We start from the raw sequence: 12,553 nt of genomic DNA, 5'->3' as shown, positions 1-12,553 counted from the left end.
TTATGCGCTTAGAACAATATAAGAACTGCTTTGGATTCTGTATGCAACCTGCCGTTGGCACCTCAGCAATATTCCGCTATTTCATAAAAAATGTAGGTGGGCTGTCCAGTTCCAGTTTTGCCTTCTGGTTTCTTACATTCAGAGATGCCTATTTGAGATACATTTTAAATTCATATTGCCAAACTTCACATAGATGCAGACAGTGTAATATTCTTCAATTTTTCTTATCCATTTGTCAAAATGTTTTTTCATAAGATATGAGATGAATATCATGGGAGATGGATATGGTATCTAAGGTGACACTGTCTGACCTGCACATGTATTGGTCATATAACATAATACTGATAAGGACATGCCTTTCTTCAAGGCACAGGGTTAATGACCCTGTCACTGTAAGACAAATGACTGACCCATACAGCTAACAGAAGGTCGAAAACAGGCATGTGCACATGCATATGCTCTTATATAGTGACACATTGGATAAGTGGACCTGTCAGACAGGAGTTATGAGGGACTTTTTTTCTGCATGAACAACCAGAAGTTCCCTCTGGACTGGTCAGTTGGCAGGTTTAATGCCAGGTATGCATTACACAATTTTGGGCCCTTTTTTTACTTGCAGACAATTTCTGGAGATCACCTAACAAAAACCTGAGATTTGAGGCAAATCGGTGCTCATTTATGTTAATCATGATCGCATGATGTCAGTCTGAGAGAAGTGCCGATGAGAGAGCAAGATACAAGGCAAGGGCAATTTCAGGGGGAGGAGTCTTACATCACTTCTCATTAATGTTTTTGGAAATTGTTGTCCTAGTAAAAACAACTTCATGATACCAAAGGAAACAGCGATCCAACAACTTTGGAAATCGTGTATTTCAGACCAGGCATAACTTTGTTTTCTAAGCATTTCTTTTGGGACAGTCTGCAAAGTTGACCATAGGCCTGGGTATTGATACAGATTTTCTGATTAAATCTGATTCACAAGTTCTCAGTTCAGTTGGATTTTGATTAGTAATAATTTGTTTTATTTCGGTATATATCAGTTATATTTCTTACATTAAAAAATTCTCAGCATATGATATAAATTATACTGGGTAACTTAACATTACAAAAGATTAGGCTAATTTTATTGATATATATATATATATATATATATATATATATATATATATATATATATATATATATATATATATATATATATATATATATATATAATTAAATGTTTAAATATAAATATATATATTAATATATGTATAAAATAAATTGCTAACTTAAAATTTATTTACATTTGTTTATATTTAAATGTTTCATCTCTGAAAGTCACTCTTTAGATTTTATAAATAAATATTGAGATTGTTCAAATGAAGAATGCAATTGTTTAGAAAATCTATATTTTTTTTACCTAGCCCATCACACCCTCTAATATTAGTATATAATATATATTTTACTTTTTTTTAATGTTTAATGTTGAGATACACTATTCGCAAGTTGAGATACACTATTCATTTTAAGTATAAGCACTGTGGAACTATATAAACATTGCTCTTTTTTTTGAGCAAAAAAGTTTGGGGCGGGACTATCTGTTTGACCTGCCAATGAAAGACAGTGATGAGTGATCAGGAAGCTTGTTTGAAAACACTAGTGCTGCAAAAATTACAGTCTCCAACTTTAAGATTAGTCAAAAAGTAATTCAGGCTACCTTCAAAAATTTTGTAAATATAAAGTATTACGCATACCATATTTTCCAGGGCAACAACAAAAATGCTAAGTTAACTTTGTATTCAGTTGTGTCCATGTTTTTCTGCTTATCTCATAACTGCCATGAAAGCTGGAACAGGCCTTTATTTTATTAGCTGTGTTCTCACGTTTCATTTCATAGATAATATTTGCACTCCAATGAAATATTCATGATGAGTCTCTATCTCTCCTACCTTTAAATGGTGCTCCAGCATAGCTCATGTCAAAAGTATAATTTGCCTCCTTTGATAAATATTAGATCTAGTCTTGTGCTGATTATATCATGCAAATTTGCATAGCCCCTCACCGCAGGCTACATTGTCCAAATGGTCAGATAAGGTGCGTCGCATCGAGTCACAGTGTTTGGATAGTATATCTCACACTGGTCTCTGGCTGAGAGCATGGTGAGCTAAACAACAGACATATAGTCCACAGGTGAGGCAGGGCATATGGAGTCAAAACTCATCCCACCTTGCAGACAGCCATCTGGCCAGCACAGAAAGATCTGCTTCAAACTTTATGGTCATTAAGTTTATCCAGTTGTCTATCCCTCTGTCCTTCCAATACCTGTGAAAACCACTGTCCTTGTTAAACTGAGAGTTTCAAGTCTTTTACAATTGGCTGTTAATAATTAATTTTTTCAGTTAATTCAGCTGTGGTTTAATAGAGTTGTCAAACCATGTTAATTGTCTATTTTTGGAAACTAGACCACCAGGTAATGCGTGTGTACAGAGTGCAAAACAATCATGATTATGAAATATTTATGAGGACAAAATTTTATGCTTTTTTTTCCCTGTGTGTTTATTTATCCCATTGGGGATCTTCTTTTGTTTCTTTTCTTTGCAGACCACTTGAAGTTGTCGATTTTCCTTTAATCTCCCATGTGAATACCACTCTTTCTTCTCCCGTTTGTCATCTAAGAGCAGCAATACAGTGTGTGCAAATTCATTCAGACAGGATGACCATGAAATATGTGCTTTAGTCTCTAGAGAAGCTAAAGGTTGAATATAAATTGAAATAACATATATTGAGTATTTAAATGAAGAAACATGTGCTTGCTCTCTCTCTCAGACAGAAGAGCACTTGTGTTGTTGACCCTTTCTCTTACACTTACGAGTGCAGGAAAGAGGCTTGTAGAGATGTAAAAATAGATTCCATGCAAATTTGGAGTGTCCTTCAAAAAATGCAGAGAATAAAATGAAGACATGTATGTAATAGTTGTGCATTTATAAGTAAGCTGTTTCCTACTAGGGAAGGGAATCAGATAGGACTGGAAAAAAGGTTTGCCATACTGTTTAAGTTTGAACAGGTGTATAATGTCTGTCATAAATCTCTCTCTGGATAGTAACAAAGCTCTGTAGCTATATGCATTCACTTCAAGAATAACCAGTTGAAGTCATTCAGTGTCCTTTTTTTCCTTTATGATTTTTTTTTTTTTTTTTTTTTTTTTGTCTAGGCCTATAGGTGGCAGCAAGATGATTCCACTGAGGATCAGCTGGTTTTCCTGGTGTGCTTTGATAGATTTTTTGGATTTCAGTCTTAGAAGGGGCTCGACTCCTTCAAAAAGAGCATGAGTTCATGGCTCTAAAGAATATTTTTTTGCCTTACTTGTGAGTTTGAATCTTGCTCAAGGCTTACTTTTACTTGCTTTACTTTTTTCTACTAAGAAGATGTACGTCAGTAATAGTGGTGTATCTGGTAAGGGTGGTCTTTATTTTTCTGATTTCATTGGATTTAACAGCATTTGTCTAAGAGTTACAGAAACACACATGTCTGTGAAAGCTGTGTGCGGGCAGCGCTCTGTGTCCTAACATTGGAGGGAAGGATAGTACATAATGTTAAGAACTTTAGCGTTTTGACTTGTAATGACATAATGACTGGTAAGGATGAGGATTTGAAGTGAAATATCTTGCAGATGCTATATCTATTCCAGATGCCCTTTTCAGCAAACATGAAGTGAGATCACATGATCACAAGGGTGATGACAGCTGAGTTAATTGCAGATTTTTGAGGTGGCTGAAATGTAAATGGGAGATTGAAGCCCCCCTAAGTACAGTCTAACAGCTCCTATAATTGATACCATTACTTTAAAAAGGCATGAAATATAATGGCAGCATATGCTTTAAGGCTGTTCTTAATTCATAAGCAAAATTTGATCCCCTAAAATTGTAGTAATCATACTGTATGTTCATGCACAATATTAATTATGAAATGTATTTTTTTTTATTTATATTGCTTTTTTGTTGTAAAGAAATACCTTATTTTCAGCAGTTAATAGTTTAAGATTAAAGCAAAACAGAAAAAGTCATGAACTAGTTTTTAATGGTTATTTTTTTGGAGCTTAAACAGATGGTCCACCCATCATTCTAAAGCTCTATGTGTTTCTCTTTAAAAGAGGATATTTTGAGTATTGGTGGGAACCAAACATCATTGGAGCCCATTAACTTCTACTGTATACAGTACAATATATGGACAAAAAAAAAAAAAAAAACATATGTGGACAAAAAAAAAAAAAAAAAAAAAAAACTGACAAATTTCTCAAAATATCTCCTTTATGTGCCACACAGAAGAAAGAAAGTCCAGTTTTGGACATGAGGGTGAATAAATGTTGATAGAATTCAAATTTTTGCATGGAGTATCCCTTTAACTGCATTTGAGCCTATTCAAACTTTGTACACCATCATATAAAAGACCTTTTCTGATTCCATACCAGGACAAATATAGTTTAGCATTTCTATTTATGTCCCAGGTGTATCATTTTTCTTAAATCACACTTTTGAGTTCAGGAGTAATTGCAAATTTACATACTATAAATAACTTTTCTGTATTTCTGGTTGTCACTGAAATATTATGCTGTCATGTGGAACATTTGACAGGAGCATGAGGAGATTGTCTCCAGATCTATCTAAATGTATGTCATATCAAAACTTGTCTAGTCTGTTAATATTGTTTATAAGATGTTGTCATGTGTTAAAGTCTTGAAGCAAAGTCACGGTCAGAATCGAGACTCTTTTGATTTCTTCCAGCTGCTTCTCAGGGGAGTTTTGCAACAAAGTTAACCCTGCTGCACGTTTCCTTCTCATTTTCTGGCTTCTCTTATTAAAGTCTATCTAAAAATAGCCAGCAGCACAGCAAAAAAAATCTGAAATGTCACATTTCATAGATGAAAGACAAAAGATTGGATTTATTTATATGCATGGCAATATTTGTGTATTTCCACAATGTTGCTATTTTCCACTTTAAGTCCATCTGATGCAGTGGAGATCTGGCAGTTTTCTGCCTTTGGCATGTTAGCTGCTGATGCTAAGACTCCTGATGGACAATCAGCCTCCACCTGAGCCCTTAGGGGACACTTGACTACATGACATTTCCACCCCAGGATCTGGCACGGCTACCAGCTGTACCTGGGGATACTAAAGCATCTGCATTTCGATTTACACCTCAGAGAACAACCAACATTTTGACAAGTGAATGAACAAGATATTTTGTGTTGTTACGCACATGATCCATACTTCACAAAGCAACTCAATAGCCCATTTTATTACAATTACAGTTCAGGCAATTACTCTACAAGTGTAGGCACTATGATGAAGGAATTTACTATATTTATAGCGGACTGAATTGTTTTTGAAGTACAGCACAACAAACTCAGCTGAGTTTATTTTCTGAGATGCTGTCAGGGTGGGAAAATCAACAGTACTGACATTTAAGCAAAACTTGAGAACAGATTACTTTTATAAAAGTCAGTCTGACATTCCAGGTATATCTCAGTACTACAGACTCACACAGTCCATAGATTTCTTCACAGTAGATGGCGACAAGCAATACATTTCAGATGAGCCCACTGCAGTTAAACAGAATTGATGAATTTGAGATGTTCAGCCTTGTCTTAAAATGTAAATAAAGTTAGATCGATCTTACATCTCACATTATTGTATGAGAAGAAAACTTGAACTCACTGGAGCTGAATAATGACTCCATTGTCTTGCTACACCCGCTTTATCAGAATTTGGATTTGCCTCTTTTTTGAAGTTTGCACCATTGATACTGCTACTTTCCTGTTTATTCCTGTTTATTTCTGTGAAGCTGCTTCTAAGCTAAATTGTATAAAGTGGTATAAAAGTAATTGTGTCTTGACATTAAAGGAAAAGTAGACATTGTTCAAGGCCTTTTAAAACAAAGTTTAGAGATTTTTTTTTTTTTTTTTTAATGCTAATGACACTGCTTTCTCTAGAATTTTACTATAGTGGAATTGTGATCTAATGTCTTTTAACTTGTATGCCTTACATTGATCGTGACAAACTAGGACAAATGTATATTCTTTTATTTTGTTTTTTGGAATGGACAATCAGGAGCTTGGCTGAGGAAAGGCATGTAAAAAAAGTCATATTTTGCCCCATTTCTCAGTCTCGCAAATTTAATTGCAGCTTTATATCTCACAATATGACTTTAAATCTCACAATGTGACTTTATATCTTGCATTGGGACTTATATCTTGCAATTGCAATTTTATTTGTCTTAAATTCAAATTTTATAACTCAGACTGTGACTACTGTAAATCTTACAATGTAACTTTGTCACAATGTAACTTTATTTCTTTAAACTTTTGTTTTTGCTTCTAGGCAGGAATGGGATTCTGAATGTAGTCATACACTGTCAGAAAACATTATGCATCAGGTACTATTTAAAACTAAAATGTTCTCTCTTTATTTGTCAAGAATGTTTAAACCCATTTGCTTCTCTTAAAGACAGGTGATCATGCATTGTAAGTGGCTTCCAGTATGTCAAAATGCACAAAAAGTTTGTGCAGTTCGGCTGGAACATGTTTGAAGAGTCACACTGGTTTTTCCTCCAGTCATATGCCTCATCACCTGGCCTGCTCTAAAATAGCACTATGGTATTTTTAGTTGCTTAAAAGCTGCCATATGCCATATAAGTGATTTAGAAAATTTAGAGAGTTCTCTTTGAGCAGACAGAAAATTAGAGGAGACAGCAGATCTTTAAAGGGGATGACAAAAAAAAAAAAAAAAAAAGACTGAAAAAAATTAACTCAGGGTGAAAAAACACATTTGGGTTACATGACAGCATCCCGGGTGATTTTTTTTTTTTATATATATATTGTGGTATATATTTCGTTTTGCCCATGCTGTACAGGTGCACAAGACATCATGTTTAAAATATGTCTGCAATCAAAGAACAAGAAGCTGTGTGTAGTTTTTAGCACTGATTTAACACGTTTATTATTAGTAGTCTACTTCAGCCGAAACACCAGTGTTCTGCCATTTAATGCTCTCATTAATGGGAAAACTAGTATGTTTTTATCCTGGATTATGGGATACGACATGTGAAGTCAACTCCTTACAGGAGGAAAGTTTAATCTGCACTGTCAGGTGAACAAAACTCAACTAGATTGTTTTTTTTACTAATGAAATAAAACCAAATCAAATCTTAAAATTAACTTTCCACTTTCATCTTTCAGCTGATTTAACGTGTCAAATGAAACTTTTCTGGTCCTTGTTACTCAAAGTATATCCTCCGTGACCACTTGATTGAATCTTTTTAATATACTTAACTAACTCTCAAGAAAGAAAGGGAAAAACGGATATTATTTAACTCTCACTTTCATCTCTGTTCTAGTGTTCTCTGAACAGTCTTTTCTCTTCAGGGTGAATCGCTTATGTTTTATTCTTCATCTTTAAGGCTTTTGTAAATCACTTTGGATAAAAGCGTATAATAATAGGAAAAACGTAAATATGCACATACTTACATTTTCAGCAGCCATCGATTTATTGCATCCTTGCTGAAGAAAACTATTAATTTAACAATAACAACAAAAAATGTTACTGACCCCAACTTTTGAAATACAGTGTGTTTATATATGAATATATAAAATTATTATAAAATCCACATTGTCCCCATGAGAAAATAAAAAGCTTATAAACAAATAAATTATCTAGAAAGGTTTGTGTAAAGGTAGGTTCAGGATTAGGGGATAGAAAATGTTATTTGCTTAGTATTAAAACAAATTAAATGAAAAACAAACAGTATAGAGGACGTGGATGGATTTGGTAATAGACGTCTGACAAAAAAGGACAAAACTGTATTCATAATAACCTCGTACCTGAAGGACAAGCAAGGCTGAAGTATCTAGAAGTGTCAGAGACAGAGAGAGGGAATCAACAGGACAAGCAAATTTGTCTGTCGGACCTGCTCATCTCAGAATGACCGGAATGCAGGAAGGCTTGAAAAAAAAGAGCATTTAAATTGCAGCAGGACAATAAAGACAAAGACGGTGGGAAAGACAGACAGAAGCAAGAGTAATAGAGGTAAAGAGAACAAACAGGACAGGACAGGGAAGTGAAAATCCGACATGGTGAGAAGGGACTCTGGATGAAGAGAGAGAGGGAGAATAAAAGCATGAGAGAATGAGGAGGGGGGAGGCAGGATAAATCTGTACAGCATCATGATTAGGTATCAGAAGCTTGTTCTGTGGTCTGGAGAGCAGAAGGCAGATCACATCAAACAGATGAGACTCTCAGCACATCTGCTCTACAAACTGGACAAACATCATTTGTGAATTTGCATTTATGTATGTATTTATTCGGGATTGCTTTCATGCTCTTCTCAGCCAACACTACAAACTTTTTGTAACCCGGACTAAATCCAAAAGCAACACCTGTGGATATACAAGATTCTGAGGATAAGCAACACATTTCGACTAACTGAGAAGCATCTTCGTGGACTTCCTGCTCAAAATCAGCAGACTACAACTCCAGAGACGGAAAAGGTCAGATGTCTTTCATTCGATTCTATTTTAATCAGCTGTGCTCACTTCCCAGCATCCGTTTCATTTCATCATGATTATTCCCCAAGGTTGGGGAACTAGGTTGGTCATGATTGAGCAGGCGGAGGCTATGGACGAGTGGTTTGATTGAAGATGAAGGGTTAGTCAATGCCAAAAACTCTCATTTTTTTGACTGATACATACTATCAAACATACTTTCTCAGCTTCTGGTTTACATGCTACAGGCATATCACAACTTTAGGCATAGGTAAACAAGACCTACGTGAGATTTATTCAAGATTTAAAGAGTAAGACACCACCTCATGCATTTGCACGTCAATCCATGAGCGCAGGGAGTAACCGCCACTCAGCTCCCCACCTGCTCTCGCACCTTTCCTCAGTCAGAGATAACAACTGCAACTCTCCAGCTGTCTCTCATCGGCATCACAAGCCGGCGAAGCTGCTAACAGCTGTTCCTCCTCTTTTTTTGGATACTTGTCTCTGTATTTCTCACTAATTCCTTCCATCTTTTTCCTCACCGTGTCACTGACATCATATTCAGTTTGACCCTCTTTGCCAGGAAGAGAGAGAGAGCGAGAGGGAAAGAAATGCCATCACCACAGCAGGGTCTTCAGCTGCCACACAAGTAGACTCACACAAGTGTTGAGAGAACGAGAGAGAGACAGTGCGAAAGATAGAAAAGGCCAAAAGGAGGTGAGAGGAAGCAAAGGAGAGAAAAGGAAACAAGAGGAGGTGGAGACGCACAGCTGAAGAATGTATAGCTTGGGGTCGGGCTCGTATGCATCTAGCCGGCACAGGTAAGGAAACTCTTTTTCATTCAATCTGCTGTTGACAGCAAACATACAGCTTCGCTCGACCTTTGTGCATGTGTCCATGGAGAGCGGCTTTCCGTCTCTGGGTCTTGCATGTGTGGTGTGGGGAAATGCCTGCGGGGCTAAAGCTGCCGTAGTTAACAGGTGGAGAACTGCTCTCTCTCGTGGCTGCTCGCTCACGGAGTGCATAAACAGTCCTCGAAAGCGTAACTGATAGATTGAATGGGATTCTGGAGACCTGAATGCTTTTTGACACACATACCTGCACTGGGACTTCCTTGGTATTGGGAATGTCAGATGTACATATATCGGCTCACAGTCTGTGTGAGTGACGCTGGACTAATTTGCACACATTTGCAACAGGAGAAAGAGGGAAAGTGGGTCATTCATGACAAATTGGGTTAAAAAAACACCTGTTTTTAATAATAACGTCTTTCAATTTGTAGTAAAAAGCTAGCAAAGGTGGGTGGAAGGCTTTTTTATCGGTAATCATGCTTGAATATTATAGATATATATACAAATTGGAGACAGGAGATTGCCAAGGTCAAAGAAGGGAAATTGATTTTCTTTCGGTCTTGATGTTTTCCTTATGATTTATTTCCCTCACAAATGGAATGTGACATCCTCTAAAGTCCTGTTTGAGTTTGACAGACAAAATGAGGTTTACCTTTGACGTATGTGCAGTATGTGCGTATTTATTTATTCATACATTTCAGTTTGTCATAATATTGCTTCTAAATAGATTAGAAGTGATAGAAAGTGTGAGATAGTGTCAAAGTATGTCCATTCATAAACATCTTGAGTCATTTATCACTCAAGTGTCATCTCCGATAATCATGTTATAGGTATGCTGTTGCTGATGTGTGGTTTTGTCTCAAGAGAAAATGTGAGCCTACTTGAAAGGTCTAACATGTTATTTTGATTTATTTATTACAGACACTCCGGTCCTTCTTAGCATTCATAAGACAGAGCCGTTGATTGTTGCTGAAATGCTCATCTGTTAACGTCCAATCGCAACTGTTTGGAGTATGACTAATACATCACTATTAACATCCGATTCTGTCTGCGCCGCCACACAGGATACAAATGCTGGCAATGGTGATACTACCGTCTGTATTTCAATGTCATAATCTGCTTTTGTTTTATAGAAGACTCACTGAAACCTGTATGATTATGGCTGAACTGCACAGAGGTTTTGAAAAGCCAGCTGATATGCAATACATGTAGATTTGGGGAACACTAATGTGTGCTCTGATCATGACATTCTGAGCTCTTTCACCTTGGATCACTGTTAAAAAAGTATACAGCACGCTGTGGATTTGTGTGGAATACTAGATTAGGATGTGATCTGTTTTTAAAAGAGTTGCTCTATGGCCACACCAACCATGAGTCATCATTGTAAATGAGTAATATATGCAGTTTCAGTGCACCTGTGTAGCTAAGAATTAACTTTGTGTGTGGCAACTGCTTCTTAAATACTTTCAAAATTCTTTGAAAGTAATGTTAATAGTGTTGTGTGTGTGTGTGTGTGTGTGTGTGTGTGTGTGTGTCCGTGGTTGATTGAGTTTGGTTGATTAGCCGTTGCTCAGTGGTTAAAGCAGCTAGTAACATCTGGACATTTGGGATTCTGTCGTCACCTTTGCGGCCGAACTTTAAAAAGGGAAACTTACCATGATCCCACTCTTCTCCTGTGTGATTGATGGCTCGTGTCCCACATTACAGAAAGCAGACAGATCACTCATCGAAAGCCACATTAAGACTAGGAATTAGCTTTGTTAACATCATTCAAGTGAGAATGTGTTTGCAATTGTTGCTATAAATGACAGCAATAGTGTAACTCCAAATGTAATTCAGCTTTAAACTTGCTAACACTCTCGCTTGTGGCAGGATTTAAACTCAGAGACACATACGTCGACAGAGCGTGCAAGATGATAATTCACTGCTAATATAACACACCACCTGGATGCTGTGTATGTCAGTCTGTATATGTTTTACAGCACTTCGTTTGTCATTTTTGATGGTCACAGATGTCAGTCTAACCACAAATGCAACCAGTTCAGCAAATGTCTAGTTTGTTGGAGCGAAGCCTAATCTACAACCATTTCAAGTTGTGCAGAATGGGACGTAATCCTATATGTGCTTGACCAGATGAGACCAGATTGTTTTTTTTGTTTTGTTTTTTTTTCAGTTATTTGAATATTTTCAGATGATTGTTTTGTGGTGAGGAAATATTACTCTAACTATTATTCTTTCTATCCAACCAAATAGTTTTGATGCATTAGAAATGGTTTTTCTCTTTCAAATATGCCCATTCTTCTTGTGGATGTCTGTTTATTTGACTGCTATTTAAAATACAGTTTATTTTATGGTCTAAACTCAATGGCGGATGTGAAGGTTGTAGTTGTAGATGTAAAATATATTAAAAGCCATTGTGCTTAAATCAGCTTCACCTATCAGATGCCGTGTGGACAGCTGGCACCCACAGATGGTGTTGTACTTTGAAAATATTTCTATCTGCGATTATCTACATGGAAGGTGCAGATTAAATTTTGCGACAAGTCGTGTTTATGTGTAATGCTGTGAATCCAGGCAAGTGCCTTACAGTAACACAGGCACTCCTGTGCATTCATCACAAACTTACATGATCACTATAAAGGGAAATATACTCTCTTTATATTATTTCATAGGTGAATACAGGAAACTTTTTTTTTTTATTTTTTTTTTTTACATTTACTCAAGTGCTTCGAATAGCAGACCCATCCTGTCCAATGCTGGCATAAAATAGAATGAATGGCAGCTGTTTTTTTCCTGACACTGATAAACCCTTTTATTTTCATTCTTTTGTTGTTTTGTTTGAAATATGAGCACATGCTTTAGGTGTGTGATGTGATTGTCCATAGGATCTATGGTCAAAAATATATCAAAGTGTCCATTTTTAAAGAGATCTGAGGACTTGAAAAGGACATGAGAAGATCACATCTACAGATCTAACAGCCTGAAAACGGGAGTGTGAATATATTATCGTGCAGCAGCCTGACTGTGTGTGTGTGTGTGTGTGTGTGTGTGTGTGTGTGTGTGTGTTCCATTTGCTGTCATCAAAGCAAGGCTGCAGGTGTCTCACTGCTGTTCACAGTGTCACGTGCAGTACACCAATGAACACACACTCTGAACACATCCAATATAGGGGTGTTTCCTCATC

At 36.5% G+C, this 12,553-nt stretch overlaps 1 protein-coding gene across 1 annotated transcript in view; it reads left to right on the top strand.

Annotated features, from left to right (window-relative positions):
- Positions 1-8,524: 8,524 nt before the first annotated feature.
- LOC109100002 (glutamate receptor ionotropic, NMDA 2C-like) overlaps positions 8,525-12,553 on the top strand; it is a 40,871-nt gene continuing 36,842 nt past the window's right edge. The window contains exon 1 of the mRNA XM_042767917.1: positions 8,525-9,339. The gene's annotated coding sequence lies outside the window, so the exon portion shown is untranslated. The remainder of the gene's footprint in view (positions 9,340-12,553) is intronic.

Source organism: Cyprinus carpio, chromosome A12 (assembly GCF_018340385.1).
Source record: "Cyprinus carpio isolate SPL01 chromosome A12, ASM1834038v1, whole genome shotgun sequence".
NCBI classification, from domain to species: Eukaryota; Metazoa; Chordata; class Actinopteri; order Cypriniformes; family Cyprinidae; genus Cyprinus; species Cyprinus carpio.
Note: the sequence above shows the minus strand (reverse complement) of the source record. Positions and strands in the feature narration are given on the sequence as shown.